Source organism: Vombatus ursinus, unplaced genomic scaffold (genome assembly GCF_900497805.2).
Source record: "Vombatus ursinus unplaced genomic scaffold, bare-nosed wombat genome assembly UNPS02014784.1, whole genome shotgun sequence".
Lineage (NCBI taxonomy): Eukaryota > Metazoa > Chordata > Mammalia > Diprotodontia > Vombatidae > Vombatus > Vombatus ursinus.
In genome coordinates this window covers 633,569-658,488 of record NW_020954562.1, presented here as the reverse complement: position 1 = coordinate 658,488, position 24,920 = coordinate 633,569, and positions in this window count along the sequence as shown.

Below are 24,920 nucleotides of genomic sequence, written 5' to 3'. Positions count from 1 at the left end.
TTCCTTCCTTCCTTCCTTCCTTCCTTCCTTCCTTCCTTCCTTCCTTCCTCTGACTGACATGGTATGTAAATCCGTGTTCCTTTCTGTTTTTAGTTTGCATGGAGCTTGTCATAGATCCTAATCAAGCTGGTAGCAGGTCATTGTTTGAGGTCCCAGTCTTTTTAGCCCCAGGCAGTAACCCAGTACTCTTTCTATGACACTCAGTTGCTATGGTGTAATGGCAATTAACTACCAGGTTTTGTACCTGGTAACTAATTGGATTTGAGAGGTGAGTAAGAAGGAAGAGTCAGACGCTGAGACTGAGGCTGGAATAACTAGAATAATGTTGGTGTCATTAAGAGAAATATGAGGCAGGAGAAAGTTTAGGGGCAAAGATGACATGTTTGCTTTTGAATACGTTGGATTTGAGGTACTGATACAATGGCTGGTTATTAATAAACGTTTATTGATTGCTCTTTTTTAGAGCCAAGGAGAAAGGCTTATGCCATACCACAAATGGATAGTTTATATGTGTCCTGGCACAGTTATTTTGACTAGGGGTTTTTGGTTTGGGAGTTCATCGGAATTTGACAATTTTAAAATTTTTCTATGGATCTGTGATTTCATTAGTTTGGGGAACTCTCAGCATGGAAACACCCTCCATCTATGCATATTAATATCATCAATTCCTCTGTATTTGACAATCTTAAAGATATCTGAAATACTGGGAGGTTAAATGAACCCATTCTTATAAAGAACTTTAATGTGTCAAAAGTATGACTTGAACCCAGATCTTCATAACCACAAGGCTGGACCTCATCGACTCTGCCACACTACTTCTGGCCATTTTAGTTGGGATTTAATAATTTTTCTTTGTATAATAGCCCTCCTTTCTGATGACCCAGAGAACATCCCCTCTGCCTTTCATATTATATCCTCTGGTAAGGAAATCCCCCCCACCCCCAGGGTCACATAGCTAGTGATTGTTTGAGGCTAGATTTGAACTCAGGTCCTTCTGACTCCAGGGCTGGTGTTCTATCCATTGTATCACCTAGTTGCCTTGGTAAGGATACTTCTAATAGCAAAGTGTGTCACTGAGACGAAGCCTCTTTCTTCGTAGAGGTATCCCAGTATGTGCAACTCAGTTAATATCTGTTAGGTGACACCTCTCATTTACCTTCAAATGCGGGTATAGTTTAATATGTATTTAGGGCTTTAGTCTTAAAAGATGTATATTTTTAATTAAATACATATTTTGAGTCATGATGTGTGACACGTTTAGCTTATATATATATAAAGTGTTTATATAATTTGCTTATCTGAATGAAGTGAAGTATAAAATACACTAATGAAGGATAGTAAATCACTCTTAAATATAAACCTCTGTTTATTTATAGCTGGACCAGAGGCAGCCTGAGGCTTCCTACCACCCCAAGCAATGAATCTTTCAAACATCTCCCCCCGCCCCAACACACACACACACACACTCTCGGAGCACATTTGCATAGATTTCCTATTCAGTGCAGTTTTCCCAATTGTACGTCTGGGCTGGCAATCTAGGAATTTGAGGGAAACAAGGGTAGGCAGGTGAATGGGATGGCTTTTCTCTCCTTGTTCAAGGGGCAACCAACTAATTAATCAATAAGTATTTATTAAGAGTCTACTATCGGCTGGGCACATGGGGATACAAAAACCAAAATGAAGCAATCCCTTCCCTTTGTTCTGTTGAGAGAGATATGGCCCCAGAAGAATATACAAAATCAATTCAGAGTCATCTTTTTGGGGAGGCACGTGCAGCTGAGAGAAACAAGGAAGTGAGTGTTTGAATGCAGGAAGTGGTGTCTGAAGTGAGCTTTGAAGGAAATTGGGGTTTCTAAGAGGTGGCACTGAGGAGGGAAGATTCCAGGGTTGGGCTTTGGACTCTTGGTGAGTTGAAGAGGATTAATCCTGAGTATAAGTAGCAGATGATTCAATTCCAAGGAATTTAAAAGCTAAATATATAGGTGTTTTCTTATTATATGTATAATATAATAATAAGCACATTTATAGTTATTCTCTGTGCCCCTCCATCCTCCTCCCAACAAAATAGGTAAGTTAGTTGACATGTACAGAAACCATAAGGTTTCCAGGCATGGTGGTGCCTGGGGGAGGTGGGGACTGGTGGATAACTTGAGGTCTGGAGTTCTGAATTCTAGTAGGGCTAAAGCCAGCTATATATCTTTACCAGGTCCAGCATCAACGTAGAGAGTCCCTGGGTGCTGGAGGAGGGGGAGGGTCACCAGGCTGCCCAAGGACCCACTCAGGTTGGACAGATGGGTCAGATCAAGGCTTCTGTATTGATCAGTAGTGAGATCAGGACATGAGTGACCTTTGCACTTTCAGTCTCAGTGGGGTCTCAAAATAAATTGACATTATTTAACACAAAGAATGGAGATCTGAATAATTCCCCAAATATCTGTAAAGGCATGAGATCTGGATTATAATTTGCATGACCTTGGGTAAGTCATGTATCTTCTCTGTGCCTCAGTTTCCTAAATGAGAGACCTGGGCTTCATGACCTCTAAGGTATCTTCCATCATGAATTTATGATCCAGGGATCCCTGGGCTCAAACTTCTTTTTCTCTGGTGTCCTTGTGGGGGCACTGCTTCTTTATGCATAACTATAAAGTAATGACATGGGTCCCACAGGCCACACCTGAAAATCAGGCTTGTTACTTTATAATCACACCTTGGACTTTCCATTCTGGTTCCATGCTGCAAGCTCATTGGATTAATCATTCTTAATGGAGGCTGCAGACAGTCACCATCTTACTAATGGCAGCTCCAAGTCAGTCAGATTTCAGCTGAAACCTTCTCTCTGACTAAGCCCAGCTGTTGCTGCCAGGTGAAGCGGTCAGCATTTGCAGAGAATGTTTGCCCTTTCCCCAAAGGTAAGAGTTACCTTCTTGTTTAAAACATTCTCTGACCACTTTGGTTAATTCAAATTAGTTGCTGAGATCCTGAAGTTCCAAGCAAACTTTGATCTTTCTTCCAGTCATCTACTCATGGTGGCTCTGACCCTCTTTGATTAAAGGTATTTTTTTTTTTTGAGCAGCACCAGGGACTAAATACATCTACTCTGTGTAAGCAATAAATGTCAGCACAGAAAGGACAGTGTGGTGGACATTAGTGGAACATTTATTAGGCAATCTGACCCTCCTTTTCTCCTTAGCAACTTGGGGAGCCTCTGCTTTTCAGAAAGGGAGAGGAGCTGAATGACACAGTTAAGTCAAGAACCCATTTTTGGTCTATAGGAATCAATTAATTTCATTTTGAACAAGCATTTACTGTGTGTCAGGCATTGGGGATCCAAAGACCAAAAGAATAATAACAACAACAAAGAATCTCTGCTCTCCAGGAGTTGTTAGTCTACTAGGGGGATACAACGTAGACACAAGAGAATCAAGTCAAGAGGGAGAGAATGCTGGAGACTGGAGGGGACATGGGAAATGAGTGATGTAGGTGGTAGCATCTGAGCTGTGCTTTGATGGAAGCCAGGAGGGGCAGCTAGGTGGTATAGTGGATAGAGCACCGGCCCTGAAGTCAGGAGGACCTGAGTTCAAATCCAGCCTCAGACCAAACACTTGATGCTTACTAGCTGTGTGACCCTGGGCAAGTCACTTAACCCCAATTGCCAAGAAGAAGAAGAAGAAGAAGAAGAAGAAGAAGGAAGCCAGGGATTCTAAGAGGTGGATGGAAAAAGGAAGAGCATTTCACAAATGGGAGAACCCCTGTGCCAAAGAAAGGCATTAGGAGATGCAAGGGCAGGGAACTAAGATCAGTCTGACTGGAATGAAGAATGTGAAAGAGGAAGTAATAGAAAATGATCCGAAATTTAGGAGGGAGGCAGACTGTGGAGGGACATTAAAAGTTGGCAGCAAAAGTCTTCCAAGTTTATGAATAATGTGAGTAAGAAATAATCATCATTCTAAATAAGAATAAACTTTTAGAGGAAAAAACCCACGGATCTAGAAACCAACCATCAAGTGATTTTGAAAGCAATCAAAGAGAGATGATGACCTCTCTTTCATTTGCAAAATGTCACTTTCAAAAAGTGATGAGGCAGCCTGATGCTGTAGAAAGTTCTTTTTATTTGGAGTCAGAGAACCCACAGTCAACCCTTCACTTGGCCATGTCCTACCTGTGTGACTTTAGTTATAAACATCCTGAGGTCTCAGTTTCCCCATCTATAAAAGGTCTGGTTGGACTAGTTGACCTTGAAGGCCCCTTGGAGTTTTGAGTCTATGATGATGACATAATTTCTGTCATTTGATCCCTCACAATGAGGTAGGCAGGGAAACTATCATTCTGTTTATTTTCTAGTTCAGGAAACTGAGACCTTGAAAGATTCCATGACTAGAAAGTTAGCAGTTTCTCATGTAAGACATCTTCTCTCTCCACACAGTTCAGTGTTCTTTCTACTGCCTTGAAAACTAACTTCAAGTTCAAATTGGTTATTATTGGTAATGACCATCAATTTGATGAATAATAACAATAATAGCTAAGTTCAGAGGGGCTCCTTATGAAAGAATTAGCCACCAGGCAGTAAATTCCTTTGGCCACAGTAACTCATTAAATAGGTTTTGTTTTTGTTTTTGAAGGCAATTGAGGTTAAGTGACTTGCCCAGAGTCACACAACCGGTAAGTATCTGAGGCCAGATTTGAACTCAGGTCTCCCTGACTCTGGGGCTGGTGTTTCACCTAGCTGCCCCTGGTGTGTAGGATATGTGAGCTGCAGTGGGGTGGGTTGGTTGGTTGGTCATTCGTTGTCCTCCATCCTCGAAGAGGATCAAAATGACATCACCATGTTAGAGTCAAGTTACAATGCATCTGACTGTGGCTGATCAGACCAATACGAACTTGGAAGGTTCCACCACAGGCTGGGCACAAATAGTCCACATGAACATTTGGAGTGGTCATGTCTCTAAGTTTGCACACACATCTCATGTTGCAGTGGGGAAGGGGTTATACAAATCCTGGATCCTTGAAGAAAAACAAATGACAATTACACTTATCTAGTGTTTTACAGTTTTGTACATACATACATATATACATACATATTTTCATTTGTTCCTCAGCAATCCTGGGATGAGCAGCTAGGTGGTGGAGGGAATAGTGCAAAAAGGCCTGGAGTCAGGAAGACTTATTTTCCTGAGTTCAAGTCTGGTCTCAGACACTTAACTATCTGTGTGACCCTGGGCAAGTCACTTCACCCTGTTTGCCTCAGTTTCCTCATCTGTCAAATGAGCTGAGAAGGAAATGGCAAACTACTCTAGTATCTTTACCAAGAAAACCCCAAATGGGGGTCCTGTGGAGTAGGACATAACTGAAAAATGACTGAACAGCAATAAACCCTGAGATATTAATAGGGCAAGTAATGGCAATTGATACTTATGTAGTTCTTCTAATGCTTCACATGCATTATCTAAGCCTCAAAACAACCCGGGGAGGTGATTATTACAGGCATTTCCCCCATTTTCCATATGAGGAAATTGACGTTCAAAGGCTGTGACTTGTCTATAGTCACCCAGCTAGTAAGTATCTGGGGCAACATTCCAGACTAGGTCATTGTGATCCAGGGCTGGTACTCCTTTACCACACCCTCTCTACAATAGTGAAGTCCCCGGTTTTTATGGAAAAGGAAACTGATGCTCACATGTGGCTAATCAGTCTCCTAGTCTAATTTCCACTGTACCAGACTATAACTATCTTCATGGAAATATTTCCTGAAAGTTTGGGTGTGAAAGCCTGTGGTTGGCATATTCTAAAATCCACGCTCCTAGATTTTTCTCTGCTGGTTATACTCCAAAAAAGTTAGGTGTATTCGTTCTAGCCAACATACTCAAGAGAAAGACTAGTATAAAGGATCTGATGCTGTACCCAGAATCAGGAAGACCTAGGTTCAAATTCTGCCTCTGCTCCTTACTACCTGGGTCATCACGGGAAGTTACCTAACCTCTCAATTTCACTTCCTCACCTGTAAAATGGTGCAACTGGTACTTTCAGTGACCATCTCATGGGCTTGTTGTGAGGCTCAGATGAGATAATGAGGACAGGTGTCTTATAAACTTGAAAGCACTGTATAAACAGTTACTATTCTTTAAATCTACTTGGGAAGAAAGATTGGGCACTTGGAAAGGATCAAGAAAAGAATGTCTGATGTTTAACTGGGGAGCAGCTAGGTGGTGCAGTGGATAGAGCACAGCCTAGAGTCAAGAAGACCTGAGTTCAAATCTGCCTTCAGACACTTACTAGCTCTGTGACCCTGGAGAAGTCACCTAACCGTGTTGGCCTCAGTTTCCTCATCTGTAAAATGAGTTGGAGAAGGAAATGGCAAACCACTCCAGTATCTCTGCTGAGAAAACCTTAAATGGGGTCACAAAGAGTCAGACACAACTGAAAAACAATACAACAGCAACAATCTGACCCCATATGCTTGGAATGCTCTCTCCTTTATCTCTTAGAATCTCTAGCTCCCTTTTAAGGTTCAGCTCATCTGCTTCCTTCTTCAGAAGACATTTGCTGATTATCTCAGTTATAAGTACTCCCTTTACTTTCAAATTTAAGTTACTTTGTATTTATTTTGAATATGTCTTATATTTACTTATTTGCAGGCATGTGTATTTCCTCCAATGAAATAAAAGCTCTTTGGAATCAGGCATTGTTTTCTTTTCAAATCCTCAGAATCTAGCACGCTGCCTAATTTAATAAATGCTCACTGATCAATTGAATGCTTTGTAAAACTGGAAGCCAATGTAAATATTGTCATTAATATTATTGGTTATGTCCTGGTTACAGAGCTTTCCATAACAATCTCCCTCCTATTGGACCAGCTCCCAAGTTCTAGGCACCTACCCAGAAGACCCTTCTCTCTAGTCTAATCAGACCTAGTCCTCCACAGGCCTCCTACGGCCCGTTTTGTCACTGTCCGTCTCATTCTACTGGACTTTCTGGAATCTCGACTCTCTTGTCAACAAACTTTCTATCTTTTTCCCTAGGCCAACTTTGCCTTCACTAGTTTTGCCAGTGGCATTATCATTTTTCGCCTGTGGTCTCCAATAATCATAAATTTGGGGTGATTTTTTTTACTTTCCCCTCTTTGTCACCTTTCCTATGACATCTGTCATGTAATGGTCACTCCTATGCAGGTGAAGTGGAGGACAGCCAGTACATGCTGTTGGCACACTGTGTGCTAGTGTAGGAGACAGCTAAGTTTGTTGGAGTCATGCTCTGAGAGGGGTCCATGTGGGAAGGGAGGGGGAGACAGCAAGAAAGACCAACAGACAGACAGAAAATAGATTTGAACTTTTCCGTGGCGGACTAGAGCCCTAGCAATGCATTCATGTAAGGGGTAGCCAATGACCCTATTCACAATTCCCCCACCCAGTTCAGTGCCCTCCCTCTGAGGTTTACTTTCTATTTACGTTGGATATAACTTGTTTACATAGCAAGTATTCTCTGAGAGCCAGGGCAGAGTCATATCCCCCCCATCAGGGTTCTAGGGCTACTCTGTAAGGTTTGGGGATGACTCTTCTTTCCTGCCATTGGCTCAAGCCCCTACTAGCTTTGTTCCCCCCCACCCCTGCCATGGTCAGCCTCCAGTAAGTGCCCCAGTTCCATTTAACCACTTTATGTCCATTAGCTTTTAGAGAGATTTACCAATATGAAAAGAAAGAAAGCATCAACATTTCTCCTCAGAACACTCTTCCCTGTCCTACCTTGGTCTTGTGAAGGAATGTTTTGTGAAGTTGTGATTGTCTGCTGATGGTCTTTAAGGAGAGTGGGCACATTTCCACATAACAACACTTCTAAAAAGTGCAAATCCAGATATGGCATCCCTGCCAAAACAGTCCTTGTCTCAGCAACTACGGGGTTGGGTCCTGAAGGCCACTCCTTCTTCTTTGGGGCCCTGATGCTGAGCTGGCTAAAAACACCAAGACTCTGGGATGCTGGGATATTTCATTACCAGAAGCTTGCCCTTCTGGCTCTTCAAAGTTCACAAGGTAGGAGTCCCCAATCTCTTCACCTACAGTGGTAAAAAACAAACGCCAAGTAAGACAAACAACTGTGATCCATTTTTATGGGGCCATGCGGCCTTGGAGAGGAGAAGGACTGAGAAATCTTCCCTTCCGGCATTGTCTCTCCCTAGATGAAGTCAAGGAAGTCAAACCAAGAGAGAGCATCCAAAGGAAAAAAAGATCAAGGTTTAGCTTTTTTGAAAACTCTCCGGTATTAAGCTGCTATATGCCAGATACTGTGCTAAGTGCTGGGATGCAAATACTAATAAGTGAGACAGTCCCTGACCTCAAGGAACTTACAGTATAATGGGGAAAGACACAAAATGAAGGTCTCTAGAAGGAGAGGGGAAGGAAAATACTTGACATGAGGTTGTGATGAAGTCCAGAATAGTGTCGTCTGGTGGGAAACGAAGAGATGGCAAGCCTAGAGACTCTCTTAACATTCTCTATGGGACGGCAGGGCTAGAGGGTAATGATGAGGTGGGAGGACCTGGACTGATTCAATCTTGCAAGATGATGAGTATCCTGTGGGGATGATGAAGTCCAAGTGAGCCAAGTTCTGGGCAACCAAACAATCAAAAAGCCTTCTAATCATGTGGTTATCAGACGGCAATCAATTACAGAACATCCACACAAGATCCAAGGGCACTGTCATTATACGTTGTTGTTTGTCCTTTGTTCTTGAAGAGGACCAATGACCTCAGGAGGGTGATGTCTTGACTTGCAAGTGACTTGGATTTAAGTGAGGCAGGGCTGTGCAAAGCCATTACAACTCTCCTGGAAGTAGGCTTCCTAGCCTTCTTCTACTTGGGGAGACCCTGTCAGAAGCACATGTGCCAGTCCCTGTTAGATATGTATAATCTTTTATACATTGTGTTCTCCATTAGGAGGTGAACTCCTCCACATTTGGCCTTTCTTTGTATCTCCAGGACTTAGCACTGTACCTAGGAGATTTTTTTTGTGTTCAGTCATTTTCAGTTGTGTCCGACTTTCTATGACCTCACTTTGGGGTATCCTTGGCAAAGATATTGGAGTGGTTTGCCATTTCCTTCTCTAGCTCATTTTACAGATGAAGAATTGAGGCAAACAGGGTTAAGTGGCTTGCCCAGGGTCACACAGCTAGTGGGTATCTGAGGATGAAGACAGTCTTACTGATTCCAAACCCAGTGCTCTATCCACTATCTAGCTGCCCCTGCCTAGGGGGCAGAAAGTGCTTAATACATGCTGGCTGATAAATCTCTCTTCTCCTAGCTATGCCCTCTGCTACCACCCTGGTGACAGGTCCTCACAACTATTATCCATATAAAAGGACACCTACAAAACTTCCCTCCCTGCTTTCACACTGTCTCAGTAGATTCCTAATAAGTCTTCTTGTCTCTACTTTTCCTACTTCCTTTCATGCTTCTCCAGTAATCTTTCCCACTCATGGATAAGTTGCTCATTTTTCTGTTACAAAACCTTCATCAGCTCTCTGGCCTCCAGAGTAACCTTCCCTCTCCCTCGTCTGTCATTCAAGGGCCACCTTCCCTTTCTAGCCTCCCTTCTGTGGGATCCAATCCTGGCTCTGCCCTTATGCAACCTGTCTGACACCAGGAAAATCATCCAATCTCTCTGGAAAGTCAGCATCTCTCTTTTGCTTCCTTGTTTGTAAAATAAGAGGGCTGGACTGGATCATTGCCAGGGTTCCTTCCAGCTCTAAGACTGTGATTCTATGATCTATGTGCTTTATGCTCCCTGCCCCATGCATACACTCTATGCTGTCATAGCTCCTTTGTTAAAAGAGCGATGCTGTTTCCTGGGCCACCCTGGTCATTCACCTCTGATTTCTTTCTGTTAACTGTTTCCACAGAAAAGGGAGATTGTTGACAAGAACAGTTGGTGTTTTTTCTAAGCCCTTTACCGTTTGGTATTGAAGATGCTTTGTTAATGCCAATGATGCATAGGATTTTCTGTGCTGCAGATAGGGGATCATGGAGCATAGACTCAGAGGTCATTTTCTCTAACCCCCTCATTTAACAGATGAAGAAACTGAGGCGTAGAGATGTTAAGCCATGTGGCTGAATTTGCCCAGGTAGTTAGCAGCAGGGCTGGGATTTGAACGCAGGTCCTCCCAATCTAAATCAGGCACTCATTTCATTGCCCATGCTCCCTCCAGAAACTCAAAATTCAATACTGTAACTAGCAATGGTGGATTTTCTTTACCTGCTTATGAACAATAGAAGCCCATTTCCCAACCAAATAATTCAGTTTTTTATTGTGTCCTCCTTATCCCCTCATGCCGTACCAGAGGCATTAATCGATATTATGGACTAAGAGTCTGCAAATTTTTTTTGCTTAAACTGTAATTTATTTTTGAATCATCAGAACTCAAAAGTGCCTGAAACCATAAACCTTCTATTTTTTTTTTTTTGGCACTCATAACTAAGAAACAGCTGGATTTTTTTTTCCTCTTCAAGTTTTTTTTGTTTTTTGTTTTTTGTTTTTAACAAGAAATTTGCTCAGCCCGAAGCCTGTTAACTGAAGCTCTTTTTTTTATGACCAACTTCTAATCTCCCGAAAATAGAGGTTTATAGGAGAATGGAAGTGCTAACAAATGCCAAGCTAGGCTAATGAGATGGATGGATGGATACTGCTCTTCGTTTATAATGTCCATAGTTATTTTTTTCAATTAGCTATAGATGCGATCATCTGTAAAGTCAGGGGAAGCATTTTTCTTGGTAATTGGGGCAAGGCAAGAGTCTGAATTTATTTCGCGTAATATTCTTTTTAATAACAATGTCTATTAAAGACATCTGTTGAAAGTCTGCAATGCTGGGTTCATGGATAGAAAGAATAACAGTGTGCTTTAAGAATCCTGTTTTCAGTTTAACATTATGAGCTGTTAAAGAGAGAGTTTATGGGAACGACATTATTGGCTGGAATTTGGTTTAAATTGAAATCAGGCCCACGGACTTTATTTATCCATAGAATTATGAAGGTTTGTAACAATAAAAAGTTTAACTAGACAAGGGTATTAGTATTATTTAACATTTCCCAAGAGCTCAGAAATCCACAAAGAGGACTTCTTAATCACCTGAATTCAAATTCATATGATACTTGTCTTTCCTAAGAGAAGAGCTTTTTTTTAAAAAAATAAGATTTATCGTGTCAGGTCAATATTTTAACTACAGGGGGAGGGGAAAATCTATTTGCCAAATTATTAGACTATGAATGTTAATATTTTATGCATCCTTTTGTCAAGTCCGGATTGAGTTGTGAATAAGATGACAGTGCCGTGCAAAGTGGAGGCCCCAGTCCGCAGGCTATACCCTGGAAAAGAATCTATCCAGCCAACAAATACCAAATGGAAGTGAATCACTCTGCTCCCCAGCCAGTCTTGGCATCCCTGTAATTTTATTTTAAAGCTTAAATTATCAAGATTAAAAGAAAGCAATAAAACATAACCTCTTTTTCCTCATAAAATTTGAAGATTCTTTTCCTCCCCTCCTTCTCTCTTCCCCCATCCCCCCTCCCCAGTCTCCACGTCTGTGGCCTTGATGCTCCGTTTGGCAGCACTATTAGTGATACCAGGAATAACTCACCACTGTCAGGGAATTTGGCTCCTTCATCACCTACATAAGAGACCAGTATAACTCCATGGTGATTGCTGTCTCGATGAGTTATGTGGTTCCTTCATGCACTTTTTGATTGAACAGTGATAACTCAGACAGTGAATTATCCAGTGCTGCCTTCTGAGGGGAATCCGCTATTTCTTTCTTTCTTTCTTTCTTTTTTCAGATAGCCTAAGAAAGACCTCATCCTGAATCTTAAAGTGATACTACCATCATCAGTTCCAGGAAACTGTAGTTGAGTGGAACATAATTTCTAGGCAAGATTTGAAAAGTTTATTAAAGCCAAATCTCAGTGATAGCTCTTTCCTTTGTCTGGAGGGGTTACTAGTTGATAGCCATGCTCTAGAAAAGGGTGCTTTTATAAAATGTGTGCTATAAAAGCTTTCTTTTTTAAACTTGAACTTCACATCTACCAATGGGGAGCCATTGCCTTTATCTCAATCAATGACCTTGGTTAAATGAAGGACCAAGGCATTTTTTTCCCCTGGGAAAAATCTCACAAAATGGGAGTGGCTCAGCTTTAAAACGGGACCCCACAGACCAAAGTGATCTCCAGGACATGTATATCATCCAGGCTACAAAGTGACCCATTCGCCAAGAGAAACAAAGAGAAAGGACTATTAAAAGGCTTCAATTTAGGATCCTATTAGGGTGCAGAATTTCCTTCTTATAGGTATGGAATATAAACATGATTTATAGTCATGACTTGACAGTTCATTGTAATAGCGAGTGCATGGATAAATAACATCCCAAGACAATCCCTAAACTTGCTTTTAGTCATTAATGTCAACAGCCTTCTTGAGATCATAGCAGCTCATGAAGGAGGAAAGAGTCCAGCAGCAGAGGACAATGGTAGCTCTGTGGAGAAAGAGAAAACAGTAGCTTTGGGGCTAAAGGGAAATGTCAACTTTAGAAATAGTAAGGAATATTCAGCTGTTGGGAAATTGAGCCAATAGCCACAAGAAGGTGCTGTAACTGGGAACAGCCTTTAGAACAAATATGGTATCTGTAGTTTTTTTCTCTCTGGCAGCATGGAATTCTGTGAGAAACTGTACCCTTTGAGAATGAGGAGGGATGTTATCCTCGTTATTTTCATTATTTTGGTATTTTGATTAAATGAGTTCTGTTCTTGTTTTATGAATATTCTGATTAAGTCTGGTGCAGAGTCATTGGATGCAAACTGAGAGCTATTTATTTGAATAGTTGCTGACCCAGGAACCCATCATATTATCATAAATAAGGTCAAGGTATTTTCTTTTAACTCTTGACTCTTAGTAAGATGACAGTCTACTCAAATGCCCAGGTTTGGTTTGGTTTTATTTTGTTTTCCACATAAACTGTTGTCTAACCACATTTTCCCATCTAATGTTTGTGCCATTGATGTTTTTGGACCAAAGTAACAGGGACTATTTTGCTTATCTCCTTGTATCCTCAGTGCACAGAGTAGGTGCTTAACAAATGTTTCTTATCTGTTCTTACATCTACAGCTGGAAAGGATCTTAGAGATCATTGAATCCAAACCACTCATTTTACAGATGAGGAAACTGAGGCCTAGAGAGGTTCAGTGATTTGCCTAGAGTCACACACCTAGGAAACACCTGAAGCACAGTTGAATCGATCTTGGAACCACTCTCTTGGATTGAATTGAATTAAGGTTGCTTACATTGGGGTTTCTGAAGCACAGTTGAACCTGGTCTTTGGAATTTCAAGTTTAAGTCAAGTCCACTCTCTTGGAGCAAACTGAATTGACTTAAACTTAAGTCATAAGGACTTGCAAAAAGTCTTGTAAAGACTTGTAAAAAGAATTTTACCTCTACTTTAATGCTTCAGTGGTTCTGTAATCTCGTCAATGTGAGTACTCACTCTATTGGTGCAAATCACAACCTCTCCATGACTTTTCAATCTATGTCATTCTTGTCCATGTTTACTAATGTGCTGGAGGTTTTCTTTTACCTTTCGATGGTACTAGTGGAGCACTTGGGCTGTCCATCTCTTATTCCCTACATATGCCATAAAACCAGTCTACTTTCTTTTCCAATCATACATTTATGCAATTACATCTCTCACTCAACTTCCTGAGTACAGGTCATCATTGTACATATTCCAGAGCTTACTTGTGCCCACTGTGAGTCTTTTTACTGTCCTTTGCTTCACCTACAACTTTAATTTCTTGGATATTGTGTTGTTTCAAAATTGGCAACAAAAGATCACTGCTAGGAGAACACTGAAAAGCTGAGTCTTTGCACCAGGAAACAACTTAGAATAATCAAAAGCACTATGCACCCATTCTTCCTCCTATTCAACTCTGGACCCAAATCACAGTCCATCTATTGTTCCTATCCCAGACAGGTATACTGATTTATTAACTAAATGGACCTACCATCTAACTGCATGTCATAACCTGGACAATAGGCATTTATTTCTCCATTTAGGCTGATGTAGGCTGAATAACCATGGATCTAGCTGAGGAAGCCATGTAACTTTTCAGAGTTCAAAGCAAACAGCACAATATGATTCATAACCAAAAGAATCTGGAATACCTTGGTATCAATAGGGAATGTACCCTCCATTTTGACCTTGAACAGCATGTCATTTATGACAGTGCTAAGCACCTATGGAGCACTTATATGTCCTTATTCTATACCTTACTTGGTATTGATAATCAAAGAATCATTGGATAGAATCATAATCATCTCTGTGGTGGCACCTATAAAGGAATATTAAACATTCTTAAAACATACGCAAGAGATTCCATTGGAGGAGAGCCTTTTAGTCTGTGTTTTGCTCTACCAAATTAATTACTTTTTTTGGTAATCAGCAATAAGCACATCAAGATCTTCTGTTCTCTGTACTTTCCAATAAATTGTAATTATCAAGATGTGGTATGCTGTATAAAATTGCTTGTGAAAGCCTTTCTTCTGTTCCCTTCTCATGTTTTCATTAAGGATTCACATAAGAATCATTCTTATATTTTATAAATATGGCTTGGAAGTTACAGATGTTCTCTTAATATACTTTTTTGGATATTGAATTGTCCATGATTTTTTCATTATTTTGGTCTCTTCCCCCACCCCAACATATCTTATAAAATGATCCTTCATAGATTAATGGTCAAGGGATATGAACAACTCTCAAAAGAAATGAAAAATATTATCAACTCCATGAAAAAATGCTCCAAAAAATGAATATGAGAGAAATGATTATTATATAACTAATTGTTAATATTGGGGAAAAAATGGAATTTATCCCTCTCTGAAATCTTATTCTTTACTGAGCCAAGACAGCCTTCTAAAGGATATTGCTGATAATGAAATTGGATTGACTTTGTTTTCAATCTTGTTCAGACCCTGCCCAGGTGGGGAGGTTCATTGTGTTCTACTCAGATTTGGGTGGGGATAAATTCTTTGATTAGATTGCCCAAGGCTGGGGGTAATTTGAAGTAAATGACATGATCAAAGTAATGTTCCTACAGCCCCTCATTAGAATAGGTCCACTTCTCATTATAATATTCATTCTTTCTCATTACTTGTTAACCAATCAGAGTTGATTTCCACTCGATGACACCCACTCTTCCAAGGGCATATAAGTGTTGAGTGGGTTCCATGATTTGTCTTTGGTCTAAGAATGATGACCAAATGACCATCCTTTTATTAATAATCTGCTTTCATTACTAATAAAATGATTAATTATCCAGAAACTAAGTCTCTCAAACTTCTTATATATCTAAAATAATAATAGAAGTACAAATCAAAACAGTCCTGAGGTTTCACTTTACACCTAGCAAATTCGCAAAGACAATAAAAGATGAGAAAAGTCAATGTTGGAGGAGTTGTAGAAAGACAGGCACTCCGTCACATTGTTGGTGAAGCTGTGAATTGTTATGACCATTCTGCAAAGCAATTTGGCATCATGCAAAAAAAGTGACCAAAATATCCATACCCTTTGACACAGAGATTACATAGCTAGGCATATCAGCCGAAGAAGTCATCAACAAAAATAAGGTCTCCATACATACCAAAATATTTATATCAGCATTTTTTGTGACAACAAAGAATTGTAAACAAAGTAGATACCCATTGATTGGAGAATAGCCAAACAAACTGGGGCATATGAAAGTAATGCAATATGACTATGTTGTAAGAAATAAAAAATATGATGAATACAGAGAAGCATAGAAGGATTTGCAGGAACTGATGCAAGTAAAGTAAGGAGAAATAAGAAAACAACATGTACAATCACTTAAAAAATGAACATTACAAAATTACAAAGCATAAGATTGGGCCCAAAGAAGAGATATAAGAAAACACCTCCTTCCACTCTTTTGCAAAAGTAAGGAGGTTAGCAAATACAAAGAACTGCATATATGTAAACAATTTTTCTATGTATTGGTCAGTTTTATTGAATTTTTTTTCTTTTCTAGAAAAAAAGTCTTTGTTATAAGGGTGGCTCTCTGAGAGGGCAAAGGAGAGAAATATAGGGAAAATTTAGGCAATGTAAAAACTAGAAATATCAATAAAATCTATTTAAATGATCCCTCAATGCTTTCATTGACTGAGATGTTAGGGTTCATATGTGATGGTTTATCTATTATTTATAATGAAAATAAATTATTGAGGAAATACAGAAAAATGTGTTCCTTTTTACATCCATTGTGGTCCTCCAGTTAGTTTTATCCATGGATGCTCTTGCAATGATATGGCTTATTTGGGTCTCATGCCAGTTTTTCTGTATCCTTGTTTTCACATCCATTGCTTCCTCCTCTCTCTACCCTCCACTCCACATCATCCTGGGCCGTCGCCAGTCATCTTGACCTATGTCTTGCCATTGGACTTCAATGATTCTGGAGGAGAGAATGAGGCTGATGACTTTGTGCAGCTCTTCCTAACTTAAATCCAATCCATTCGTAGGACATTACCCTTGTGATGATATTTGTTCTCTTCAAGAATGATGAACAATATCCCCAATCACCACCACCATATTATAATGTAATTCCCCATCTAATCTTCTATTTTCCTCTTCAGTAATGTTTTAAAAATGGGTTTGCTTTCAAAAAAGGTTATGCCCTTGGCTACTATCTTTCTTCACTTGGCATGCAGTTTATGTTTGATGGCTAATGCTGTTTCTGGGCAAATTTCACCTTCTTGTTATAGTGACTGGTTATATCTGTTAAGCTTTTGTAGGAAATGGCGATAGTCAAGGTTAGTATCTTCATTTTTTTCCTTGTTGCACTTTTTGATACAAGTCTCATTGAAACTGTTGAAATTATACATATTAATTTCTTATCTTGATCTTTTCTTCTAATTAGATGTTGATTTTGACTTTTGTTCTAACAGGTTAATGGTCTTCATGAGCATAGTAAATTCTGATAGAATTCCCACATCAAAAGACAGTCCTTTCCTGTCTGTAAAAATATAATCAATTCCTTTCTATTTCCTTTTTATTTTCTTTTTTTATGTTCAATGCCTTCTTCTGGAAGAAAATATTCATGATATTAAGGCAAGAGGCTTCTGCATCATTTTTATAAGCCTCTTTGGTTTCTGACACTTGAGCCATATTTTCCAACATATTTTTTGATATCTTTAACTATTCACAATTCACATTGAAACTACTAAGTACAAGTTTACTTGGTTTGGAGGAGTGAGGAAGTAGTTCTTGTTAAATTCTTTGTAGAATTTACTTTTAATCATATTGAATATAATCTAATTAGATTTGTCTCCTTTTTCTAGCTGGTTGCTATCTTTTGGGGTCCTCAATCTGTCATACAATATACCAACCACCTCTCTCAGCTTTGTGTGGTCTGAAAATTAAAGAAGCATGCTAACTATGCCTTCATCCAAATCACTGATGAAAACATTGAGCAGGACTCAAAGACTGAGGCATTCCATCAGAGACCACCTTCCTGTCTACCATCAATTGCTCATCTGACTTCTAAACTGCATCTTATTTCACTATACCATGAGAATAGCTCTATTTCCGGGAACCATTGGGTGTAGGTCTGGATTTAGGAGTTTGAGTTCACATTGTCTCTGAAGGTCCCTGGAAAATATCAGACCAACTGGAAACTTGGGACCAACTTGGAACAGAACAAGATTCTCAGATTAATCTTAGAACTGAGCCACAATTCCCACTTATAGTAAGGGGGAAGGGAAGTTAATTCCATTCCCAAAGGTTTCTGACCCAGAGGACCTCTCTGAGCCTTGACTCCTGTGGCTGCAACAGAAATGAACTGGTTTGGGAGAATTAGGATGCCAGGGTCAATGGAAGAGGACCACGAGATGAAAGGGACTTTAGAGGTCATCTTTGAAGTCATCTAAGAGGTCATCCTTTTGAAAAATGTGTGTGTATACACACATGTGTATGTATACATATGTGTATATATGTATAGGTATGTATATATGTATATATACATATTTGGGTGTGTGTAAAAATGTATTTTAATTCTTTTTTTTTTTTTTTTTGCTGAGGCAATCAGAGTTATGTGACTTGCCCAGGGTCACATAGCTAGTATATTTTAATGCTTGTCAAAAGAAATTCCAAAGACTATACATGATTTGAAATTGAGGATTTCCCAACATTGGCCTTGAATGAGTTGTTCATTTTATCCCCTCTTTTTTATGTAGTCACTCAAAAATAAAATTTTTTTTCAGCTATGATTTGTGGCTAGTCTCACATTGTTTTTATCTGTGTATTGATCATAGTCTATTTTCCCTTCCACAAAACCTGAGAGCCCCCTTTTTTTTTCCACACAGTCCAATCCTCCTCATTTTACAGAAGAGAAAACAAAGCCCTAGAGACAATGTAATTTACCCAGGGTCTCACAAGTAGTGAGTGAGCAGCAGAAGTGGAATTTTGACTCCAAATCCAACTTTCTTTGCATTGGGTTCTGCTGCTCACATATTCATAGTCCCTCTAACTGTGCAAACCAAAATGCCTTTCCCTGGCCATCATTCTCCTCTATGTGTTATCTCCTCCTATTAGAATGTAGCACGAGCCAGAGTCTTCCAAAATGGGATGACTCCCTGAGCTCCCGGCAGTTTTGGAAGCGTGGAAGAGTTAATGTTCCTTTAGGCCATTTGGTTACTGCTTAGTCAATGACCGCTTCATTGAGCCGAATAGTGCCCCAGTGGCCTGGCAAGTGTTTGTGCTACTTCCAAAGTACCTAACCCACTCCCCAGGACTCACTGCTAACACAGAAAGAATTCCTATTCAATAACCTGAATGTGCAGGAGGCAGAACTACTTTAATCCCTGGGTTGTATGTAGTTTTTAAGAGATGCTAAAGGCAACAGCAACAAAAGACTTGGTTCCAAAGCAAGGTTATTCAAGCTTGGGTAAAGGTAAGTAGCCTTCCAAGAATGACATTTTTGTTTGTGTTTCTAAGAACAGCTAAGTAAGTCCCTGGAGGGACTACTTTTAGATGATGATGAGCAAGACTGATAATACAGGTACAGTGCTTTGCAGGCCTTGATATAAATGTTGAGGTTGTTATTGTTGTTAGTATTGTCAGCATCAGCATCAGCATCCTCACCCATGGCTTGTTAGCCTTATTCCGTCTGCCTAGGGAAAGGAACGGGGTGCTTTAATTTGGCTAAACCACAAACCCGAGTGAATTAAAAGGAAACATGCTCCCTCACCTCCTGTCCAAGAGGAGATGGACTTCAAATGCAGAAAGAGATGTATATTTTCAGATGTGTCCAGCATGGGGACTTGTTTTTACTGTGCTCTGCAGCTAGGTAGTGCAGATTTAATGTTTATTTTTTGCTCAATGCAAGGGTATGGGTGGTGGTAAAGAAAAGGAAAGGAAAGGAGAGGAGAGGAAATAAAAGGAGAGGAGAGGAAATAAAAGGAGAAGAGAGGAGGAGAGAAGAATAGAAGAAAAGAGAAGAGAGGGAAGGGGAAAGGAAAGGAATATGGTATAAGCCGATGAGAAAGCAAATTTGGCAACTGGCTTCATTTGCACACAGCAGGGTTAGAATGTCTCCACCAGCTATGGCTAAGTCCTAGGCAATGGGACTCCTGAGCCCAGCAGAGAAAATGAAGCATGGAGTGGGAAAAAACTAGAATGCATATTTTGCTGGATTTCTTTGAGAAGCTTCTACCATTCTTGGAATGCTTAGGCCTTTCTCTTACCCATTCAATGTTGTGTGAAAAGACTCTGCTGCCAGTAAAAATAACTGGGGTGTGAGCATTGGTGTGCTGCTTTCAGTGACGTTGGGCTGATGCACTCACTACAATGGGGTATAAGCCCATCTGCATCAGAGTATCTGAGAGTGTGTGCAGGGACCATCACTCTGTGCTGAGGAGGCAGCGTTGCCAAGTAACTGCTATATATTCTCAAAGAGCTGGTTGGTCTGCTTTGTAGAAGAGACAGTAGAAAGAAGGCTGGATTTGAAGTCAGAGGATCTGGATTCAAATCCTGGCTCTGTTAACTTATCTGTATAATCTTGGGAAAGTCACTTTAGTGCTCTGTGCCTCAGTTTCCCTATCTGTAAAATAAGGGTGTTGGACTAAAATAAGGGTGTTGGACTAGAGAACCACATCTAGCTCTAAATATGTACTTCTCTGATCCATAGGGGAAGGAGTGTTGTATAATAGCTAGAGAGCTAAACTTAAAGCCAGGAAAGCCTGAGTTTAAGTTTAGCCTATAACACAGACTGGCTGAGTGATGCTGGACATGCAGCAGTAAAAATCCACGTCCTCAAAAGATAAAAATAAACCCCATATCCTCTGATGTCTTACCAGGAGTTCTCTACTCCTGGTGACATCACAGGTCTGGGGGTGGAAGGGGAAATGGTCCTAAAATCTTTGCTCTTCAGATTGTCAGAAAGAATTGAAGTATTACTAAAAAAAATGGAAGAATAACTTCAATGCAATAGTAATAACTGTAATAAAAGCTAGCATTTATATAGTGCTTTTTTGCAAAGCAGAAATATTTAAAAGGCAGAAGGGAATCCTAATCTTGGTCCAGAGATTTCATAGGGGGAAATGTGACCAAAGCAAAAGAGAAGAAAGGTCATTGAAGACTGGAGCTCCTCAAGAGGAGAAGTGAGAACTGGACTCTTTGTGAAGGAAGTAGCTGTTCATCCTCCAAGAAATGGTAATGCGGATCTTCAGTCTGTCAGGAAACAAATCTGCTAATAAGGGTTGGGGGCAGAAAAGATGAGCTGGGGTGGCTGGTAATTCCCTTGTCGCTTATTTTACATTTACAATGAAGAGGTCTGCTGTGTTCAGAGAGGTGGGGAAAGATGGATCCAGGACATGATCAAGAACTTTCCAAGAGCTGTTAAACCTGATGACAATTATCTATTCCAAATGATTCAATGGTGCTGCCAGAAGGAACTTCGAGAACATTACTAAGTATTGGGAAGTCCTGGCCAATACCTTCGGGGAACAGGTATCATTTTCATCACCACTCTGAATGGAAATTGTGGGCTTTGTAAGAAAAAGGCAGATTTGGAAAATGAGCAACTACCCTTGGGACAACTTGTATAAACTGAAACAGTGGGAAGTAAGGGGAACCAAGAGAAGGGTTTGCATGAAGACCACTATAACATAAAGAGAATTAAAAGGCTTCAGAGATCTTATCAGTGCAGCAACCAATCATGAGTTCAGGAGACAGATGGTGAAACATGACTCTGCAATATCAGAAGAGAGGTAATGAACTGCTAAAACTAGTGAAGCATGCTTCTGCCAACATGGCCAATGGGTCAAAATGTTTAGTTTGATCTTACTCATTTATAATATAGCCTCCCTTCTTAGCTCACTCTCCTAACTCTTATTGTACTGGAAGGCTAAATCCATAGATTAACTGCTTTCCTCAGGATTCTGTGGGTAACTCTGAGAAGCTGGGGTTTCTAGTACTATTTCTTACAAGCCCCATCTGGTGTGTTCCACAATCTAAATCAACCAGTTGAATCAATAAGTTTCTATAAAAAGGTATTTCCTGAGAAGATAGAATGAGAATAGTAGTTATAAAAACCTAGGAATCAAAATTTCCCTTTGAACACAAGCAAGGTCTGTGGAGAAGGTGGGCTCAAACTTAAAGGGAAAAGTCAATCAGGTACACATGTAGGGAATATGTAGACTTGAGAAATACTTCTAAATACTGAGCCTAAGGAGTACTGGTCTCTGAGGCTCAATGACTTTCCAGAATCTATGGACATCATTTCTTGTTTTTGTTAGGCAATGGGGTTAAGTGACTTGCCCAGAGTGACACAGCTAGTGAGTATCATGTGTCTGAGGCTGGATTTGAGCTCAGGTGCTCCTGACTCCAGGGCCAGTACTGTATCCAGCACACCATCTAGCTGCCCCTGGCCGTTACTTCTTTCTAGCAGACCCCTGAATCTACCACCAGTCTTGGGTGATTGTCTTCCCACTTCTGTCTTCAATTCAGTTCAGTAAACATTTATTAAATGCCTACTATGTGCAGGCACTGTGCTAAGTGCTAAAAACACAAATAAGAAAAAGAGAGACAGCCACTGCCTTAAGGGAGCTTACAATCTAATGGGGGAAGATAACACACAAAAGGAAGCTGAAAAGAGGGGGAGTGGTGGCCACTAGGGGTACCTACATGAAGGAATAATGTTTCATACAGTCAAAGCCAAGCAGAGTTGCTGATGGAAAATGGAATTTCCTGGAAGATTGTCAGCATTCTATAAAGGAAGGCTTTGGGAGGAGTTTAATGTTCTGCCTTTTCATCCTCCAATCAGAATGGAATAGTGACTTTGAGGATGAGTTGAGTATCAAAGGTGCTGAGTATGAAAACCTGAGTCAATCTGCATGGTAATTAGATTTTAGGTGATCAGTTCATCCTGGGATGGAGCATGGAAGCCAAAGCCAAGCTGCCAATGGAAAACCAGTTACCTGGAAAATTGTGACGGAAGGCTTTTTTCTTCAGGTGCTTCCTCTGTCATTGGCCATTGCTATTGGCTCTAGTGAACTCTAGAGAGGGTGAGAGAAGAACCTCTGTTGGGTCCTCTGGCCTTTGAAGTTCACAAGACCATAATCTAGTCAATCGTGTCTCCAGGTAGTCATTCACCTAAGACTAGGAAAGAATAATCACAAAAGAAATAAAATTCCATGTGTTCATGGACACATGGCAACTGGGTAGGTAATAGGGCAGCCAGTGCTCTGCCCCCACCTCACAGCTCATAACAGTTCTTGCCTCATTTACTGCCAAGAAAGAAAAGTGCAAAAGAGGGGGGGTAGGGAGGGGGTACTAAGACAGAGCATAGAAATCTTTTTGTATGCAAACTCAGTTCTGGCTCAGTAATCCCAGAATCAATGATTCTGCCAGCTCTGCAGTCAACCAGAAGACTCCCTGCATAAACAATACCAACCTTCTCCCAACCCCCACCAAGTCACTTATGGCCAGAAGTTGGCTTGCCAAGCCTCCACATGTGATTGGATTGGAAATAGCAAAGAAAATATCTGCATATGCTCTGAATAGCCCATCAGGAATGGCAAATTCAAGCATAATTTAAGGATTAGGCCCTCATCAGCCAGTCCCCCAATATAGTAAAATCAAGTCAACAAGCATTTATTAAGCTCCTATTATAAACCAGGCACTGTGCTAAACACTGGGGAAACAAAGACAAATATGATCCCTGCCCCACAGCAGTTCACAGTCTACTTGGGGAGACAAGATACAAATAACTATGTACCATATATAATTATATATATGTATATGTATATATATACCACATACACATACATAATATATATGATATATATACAAGATATATGTAACATATATATATATACACAAGATATATATATGTAACATATACAGACAAAGACAGAGAGAGAGAGAGAGAGAGAGAGAAGGGGGTACTAGCTCCGAAGGGGTATAGGGGAAGTTTCTTGCATAAGGTAGGATTTTAGCTGAGATTTAAAGGAAACTGGGGAAGTCAGGAGGCAAGGATGAGGAGGGAGAGAATTCCAAGCTTTGGGGACAACCAGTGAAAATGAAGACTTGGGGGATGGATTTTCTTGTGCAAAAAACATAAAAGAGGACAGTGTCACCGGGTTGCAGAGCACATGAAGGGGAATAAGGTATGAGCAGACTGGAAAGGGAAGAAGAGGCCAAGCTATAAGGGGCTTTAACAGACAGAGGATTTGACATTTGATCCTGGAGGGAATAGGGAATCCCCGGACTTTACTGAATGAAAGGTGGGTTGTGACATGGTCAGGCCTGTGCTCTGGTAGCTGAGTGGAAAGTGGATTGGAGTGGGGAGGGATAAGGCCAAGAGACCAACAAGAAGGCTATTGCAATAGCCTAAGCATGAAATGATGAAAGCCTGTACCAGAGTGGTTGCAGCGTCAGAAGAGAGATGGGAGTATATATAAGGAACGTGGCAAAGATAGAATCAACAGGATTCTTCCAGGATGAGAGAGAATGAGGACTCAGGAATGACACCAGGTTATAAGCCTGGGTGACTAGGAGGGTAGTGGTACCCTCAACAGCTATAGGGAAGTTTGAAAAAGGAGAGAGTTTGGGGAAAAAAGATAATGAGTTCAGTTTTGGACTTGTGGAGTGTAAAATGTCTATGGGAAATCTATGAGACAATAACTAGGGACAGTTCTACTGGGATGGGAGCAGTCATAAAATCATAGTTTTGGGAAATAATAATGATGTAAAAAATAACATCAAGAAAACATTTTAGAAAGAAAATAAAGTGACTAGCTGGGTAGGAAGAGGTTATCTGAGAACAAGATTTGCATTTCTGGATCATGAGATGAAAGATAAGGTTGTTGGACTCCTAGACAGGAATGGAGTATACCTAATAAGGGCTGGTAAAAATGTATTTGCCGGAAACCTTGAAAAGCTAATCAAAAGAGTTTTAAACTGAAAAGAAAGAGGAGAGACAGAAATACCTATGTATATCTACTAAGCTAGACAAGAGAGAGTAGCTCTAATGTAGGAAGAATAGTAGTAGAAACTCCCAATAACTCACAAGAGATAAAATCCAAGAAAAAAGCCAACAATAAAACCCACATCCTCAGATATGTGTACATAAATGCACAAAGTATAATTAGCAATCAAGGTGAGATAAGAATGCTAATGGAAGGTGGTAAATTTTACCTCAAAGGTATCTCTAAAACTTGATGGAATGTGCCCCATAATTATACCTGGATCCTGAAGTACCCTTCCAGATAACCGATAAAAGAGGAGGTAGATCAACAGTGTAAATGAATATATATATATATGTATATGTGTATATATATATATGTATATGTGTATGTATATACATATGTATATGTGTATGTATATA